This window comes from Mus musculus, chromosome 16 (genome assembly GCF_000001635.26).
Source record: "Mus musculus strain C57BL/6J chromosome 16, GRCm38.p6 C57BL/6J".
NCBI classification, from domain to species: Eukaryota; Metazoa; Chordata; class Mammalia; order Rodentia; family Muridae; genus Mus; species Mus musculus.
Window position 1 is genome coordinate 31,589,081 of NC_000082.6, and position 5,542 is coordinate 31,594,622.

A 5,542-nucleotide genomic window follows, 5' to 3' on the forward strand; every position below is an offset into this window, starting at 1 on the left:
TGGGTCCTGATGACAGATGGCCCTTGCCTTAAAAACAAAGTAGATAGCTCCTAAGAAATGTATGCCTAAAATCATCCTCTGCCCTCCACCTTCATGTGAGCCCATGAGTGAACTCGAGCACGCATGCACACACAAGCACACACATGAAACCACACAATTATGTGCAGGCAGTGACAAGTGTCCAGATAACATGAACCCCTGAAGTTATTTGAACGAAGGAAAATATGAATGGGGAGAGAGAGAGAGAGAGAGAGAGAGAGAGAGAGAGAGAGAGAGAGAGGACTCTGCTTCCCCAGCCTCTCAGGGGCTAGTAGAAGCAAGTTAGAGAATCAGGAGCCAACTGAACAACTGAAGCTGGGCTCTACAATGTATTTATCCCTGTGTGGATGGATTCCATGTCAGTGGCTTTACACTGACACGGGCTGACTCCCTGCACTCTCCAGACTGCAAGCCCTATCTTTTCCCATTTATTTGGGGATGAGATGACTCTACCCTAGATAACTTTACCCAAAAGGATCCCACTGTGCCCTGAGCTCTGGGCCCAGAAGCCTGCCTCTGAGCTTTAACCTAATGCTATGGCTCCCAGCAGGCATCTCTGTGGGAGACTAGGGAGAGGAGGAGCCATAGGCGGGCATTGCTTTGTGCCTGTAATAGAGCCGGAAGAGTTGTGAAACCCAGGAGATTCTACTAGGCTCTTCTGCAGTAAATACTTGTTATAAAAATAAACTCAGCCTGTGATTCCACAAAGAGCAATCCCCCAGAGCTGCCAGTGCTGGAAGTAATCGTACTTCTCTGGGCGCAGGGCTCAGGATGCAGGCCAAGCCACAGGGCATGACACGCATTTGAGCTCACACTCACAACTCTTTGTCTCACTGAAGACTCAGACCTCACCGTTTCAAAGGAGGCACAGTCTTACCTGCAGCCCGGTATAGAGAAGTACAAGTCTGAGTTAAATAAATGGAATAATCACCCACATAGGGAACAGAGGTTAGTTATAGCGAGAGTGACAACAGACTCCATCCGCAGTTTTTTTTTTTCCTTTTTTTAATTAGGCATTTTCTTCATTTACATTTCAAATGCTATCCCAAAAGTCCCCCATACCCTCCCCCACCCCCCTCCCCCTACCCACCCACTCCCACTTCTTGGCCCTGGTATTCCCCTGTACTGGGGCATATAAAGTTTGCAAGACCAAGGGGCTTCTCTTCCCAATGATGGCAGACTAGGCCATCTTCTGCTACATATGCTCTGGGGGGGGCGGGGTACTGGTTAGTTCATATGGTTGTTCCACGTATAGAGTTGCAGACCCCTTCAGCTCCTTGGGTACTTTCTCTAGCTCCTCCATTGGGGGGGCCCTGTGTTCCATCCAATAGCGGACTATGAGCATCCACTTCTGTGTTTGCCAGGCACCGGCATAGCCTCACAAGAGACAGCTATATCAGGGTCCTTTCAGCAAAATCTTGCTTGTGACCCAATGGTATGGAGTTATGAATGTAGCGGTGTGGTCCTAGCTGCACTGAAACCCCTAGAATATCCAGAACAGGGGAGGATGTTAACTGTTCCAGAGCGGAGTGACCTAGGAAGTACACCCAGAGAAAAGACTCGGAATGTTGTGAGAACTCAAAACTAGAAGGAGAGAATGCACAGAATTTGAAACTCCAGGGCCCAGAGAAGATGCAGAGGTAGAGGACCACCCCTACACATGCCTGCCTGGGGGGAAAAAATCTCAGCGGGGTATACGGAAGCCAACAAGGCCTCATCTAGTCCATGCTCACAAGGAACTGCGTGAGCAAAGGAGAAGAAGCATGAAGTAATATGTGGTATGATTTCATTTCAACTGAGCTGGAGGAAGCCCTCTGTGTGAGCCGAAGACAGAGACACCTGAAGAAGCTCCCAAAGGAGGCAGCACTGAATTGACCTTGAAAGAGGAGTGTGAACCCTAAGGACAGATGTAGTAACTGAGGCCCGAAGGTTATCCCGGCTCGGCTCGTTAACAGCTGGAAGGTAAGTCTTTGTGTGAATGACGTGGTTGCACATCCACACAAAATCTTGCTGAACGCTCCGAACTACCAAGCCTCCATGTCGTGCCTTTATCACCCTGAGGCCTAAGCTATCTTAGCTCTCTTCTTCTCCACGGTGGACATGGCCATCTCTGCCTTGAGTCAGAGCACCTGTAGTTATCCACAGGAGACCCTCGTGACATCTGGCCTATTTTCATTCCATCCTGGGATCCTTGTGAGGCCCTGCTTCTCCCGGTAAGCAGTAGGTCTTCAGAGATGTAGTTTCTGGGTTTTTCATGCTCTGGGTGGGCCTCTTGAGTGGTGTGGCTACCCCGGAATCACTCGAGATCCTGTAAATAACCCCAACAAATCCCTCTGTTCACCAAGCTGGTCTTCGGGGAACTCTTTGGTCTGTTGGTACCCTTTCTATCGGAGGTTAACAGATACTCTAGGTAGTTCTTTATGTCTTCCCAGAGGAACTCCCTCCATAGTAGGTTTTAACATCTGTGGGATGCAAATGTGAATGAAGACACGGGCAGTTTGTAGCCCGTGCTGCCCTGGCCCTGTCCTTCTCCACAGAAGAGCTTGCAGGCATGTGTCAATGGGTTGATGTGGGTGCCTGCAGCAGGCCCTTGTGGTTTTGAATGCTATTGAACATATGATGCTCATTAAGGCTGAGGTCACAGGTGCCCCACAGCCCCAGAGAGGCAAGTTAAATTTGCTCTCCTCTGAGGCTACAGGTCCTTAGAACCTATCGGAGATGTACCACTGTTCAAAAGAGCCTCTTAATCCTGTCCATTTTTTCCTTAGATATTCTGAAGAGCCTGCAGAGCAAGCATCTCCCCCCTTGCTTAACAAGGCACCTCACCTCCAGGTATGTGGTGTAGGAAAGGATCTCATTTCCTAGAAGGGAAAAATAAAAATTACAGGGCTTCTGTGGTTGGGAAGGCAGGACGTAGAACTGAGAACTCGTGTGGCCCCGCCTCCTTATTTTATGGACTAGAAAATGAAGGGGTGTGTCCTGGCCCGGAGCCTGGCTCCTCTTATGACACTCCCTCCCAGGCATCTGGCTGCTCCCTTCCCCAGCAAAGCCAGCTTCTCCCAAACCTCTTACTCCTGGCCAAGTGCCAAGAGCTTCTAAGCCCTGTGACAGCACAGCATAGGAGCAGGGGGCCCGTGGCTTTCCTTATGTACAAAAGCATTCAAGAGATCAAAGCATTCACAGTTTGATGATGTTCCTAAATGCGAGCTCAAATTGCTGAGTTAAACAGCCAGCAATTTTTTCAGAGGCTTTCCGGAACAATTACTCAAGAAGGAATTCAACTGTGTTTGCCTTTGGCTCCCTCTCATCCTTTTGCACTGCCTGAGAGGGGAGGGGGAGGGAGTGGCTCAACAAAGGAAATCTTAAGAGATTATTGCTAATTACAGATTTTTTTACCTACCTCCTTTCTTTCAATTCTCCAGTTAATTAAATCAAGACCAGGTGTCTGCCAGATGGGTTAGCTGCTGGCTATTGTAAGAGATTAATAGATCCCAGCAAATGAGGTAGGGCAGATGCTCTTGAGTTTTGGAATCATTGCTGCTGCTGCTGCTGCTGCTGCTGCTGCTGCTGCTGCTGCCATCTTTGCTGTTTCAGCAGAAATTGGAAGAGAGAGAAAGGACTCTTATTTTGTCAGGAACTTAGCCAGAGCTGAGAGAGCAGGCAGGTCCTCTGTACCAGCCTTTCTGGCCAGGGCATCAGATCTGAAAGAAGTCAGATCTCCAGTTACTAATTTAAAAGCAACTGTTTTGGGCTTGGGGATGTGTAACTTAGGACTAGAAGTCTGGAAGACCCTGGGTAGCAATCAGGGGTCAGTGCCCTCCTGCTCTTCTCTGATTGACTCTAGCAACTGTCCCCACCACCATTTAAGATGAGAAAAATAAAAAGGCAATAGCAGAACCAGACCTTAAAAGTTATTCCGACACAGTGCAGACCATCGTTCACAAAGACAGTGGCCCTTCTCCAACATCTCCCATCCCAGCCCTACTATGGGGTAGAGATGTCCAATCCCATTGGCAAGTCCAGGCAGGAGCACCCAGGATCCTGGCTGGGGCCAGCATGAAGGAAGGAGGGGCTGGGGGAGACCAGGAAACAAAGGTCAGTTATTATTCACAAAAGACCCATTTGTTCCGGCGTGTGAAACTGAACTTCTGTGCAGCACTGGGCCATTCACAGAAGCCCCAAGCTCACACCCAGCCACCAACTAATCAGTTCCCAATGCTCCCTAGAGTCTGCCTTCCATGGAGCAGCCTCTGAGTCACCAGCACCGAGCCTGTCTCTGGGTGAGACGGGTGAGGAGCAGCCAGGAGCGAGGCCCCAGAGCTGGAAGCACCATTTGGAAGCAGGCACACACTCTTCTTTCTTTGTAACTGAAACAGAGCAACAGAGCATGAACACACATCGGTTTGTGTAACTTGAATTCCTTTCTGAAGAACCAGATCTACTTCACCTCCCCCACGGAGAATTCAACCAAAGTGTCCTGGCTTTGGAGAGCTGGAAAGAATGACTCAGCTGTATCTGGCAGCAGATAGTCATGGTGTGCTGCTAACTCTCTGGGGGAACAGAAGCACACTATAGGTAACAATTTGGTCTATTCAATTAAAAAACAAAAACTAAAAGAAACCCACCGCCATCACCAGCAGCAGCAGCAACATCAACTCTGCCATCTCAAACCCATTCATTCCCCCATGATCTCTTGGTTCTGTAACTTTACTACAATCTTTGGGTCCCTTTCAAGGTCCAGGGTTACCTCTTCAGATTGGGTCAGGGAAGGAACCACCCAGAAAGGGGAGTGTGGCAGGCAGCAAGATGCTCAAGGCTCAGGTTGTGTGACAGAGCATGATTCCCCAGTCAGTATTACCTGGGAGTCCTATTGTTCCCTTATTCTCCTTGCCCTGAGAAAGAGGAGATTTCTGTCCCCAAAGAAAGTAATTTTCATCCCAGGTTCATAAACCAGAGGAACATTTTTAAAATACACCAAAACCAGGGGATGGGAGATAATCAGGAAAAATGTTGCTACGAAAGCACAAAGCTCTGAGTTTGACCCAACACACGCCTAAAAAGTCAGGGGTGGGGGCATGCTTGTAACCCCAAGGAAGCAGAGGCAACAGGATTCCTGGGATGCTCTGCATAGCCAGCCTAGCCTGACTGGTGAGTCCTGGACCACTGAGAGATGCTCTCAAAAACAGCAGTGAGTCCTGAAGAAATAACACTGGAGGTTGACCTCTGATCCTGACATGCATGTGAGCTTGTGTGCCCACAAGAACGCACATACGTGTGCACACACACAGAGACACCAATGTCGCAAAGAGAGTCTGGAGCATGGGCTTGGTGTGGGGAGCGGGTGTGGCGGCAGTCCTAAAGGTGCCAGGGACTGCAGCTAAGTCATATGACTTGCACCTGACTTCCTCATATAAGACACAAACATCTTGAGTGCTGCGCAGGTGTACCAGGATACAGGTGAATCCAATTTGGTGGAGATTTGCCCCTGCTGCCCTGATTAGCT

General features: G+C 49.2%; 1 long non-coding RNA gene across 3 annotated transcripts; it reads right to left on the minus strand.

Annotated features, from left to right (window-relative positions):
- Positions 1–1,026: 1,026 nt before the first annotated feature.
- On the minus strand, positions 1,027–4,894 carry Gm34256. Of its 3 annotated transcripts, XR_384820.3 has the most exons (4): positions 3,943–4,894; positions 3,440–3,624; positions 2,866–2,900; positions 1,397–2,347 (listed from the first exon to the last, which is right to left on the minus strand). It is a non-coding gene; the product is annotated as a predicted gene, 34256 (long non-coding RNA). The 3 variants fall into 3 exon arrangements; XR_384819.3 differs by lacking the exon at positions 2,866–2,900 and having other exon boundaries at positions 1,027–2,347; XR_876028.2 differs by having other exon boundaries at positions 1,397–2,900.
- Positions 4,895–5,542: the final 648 nt, after the last annotated feature.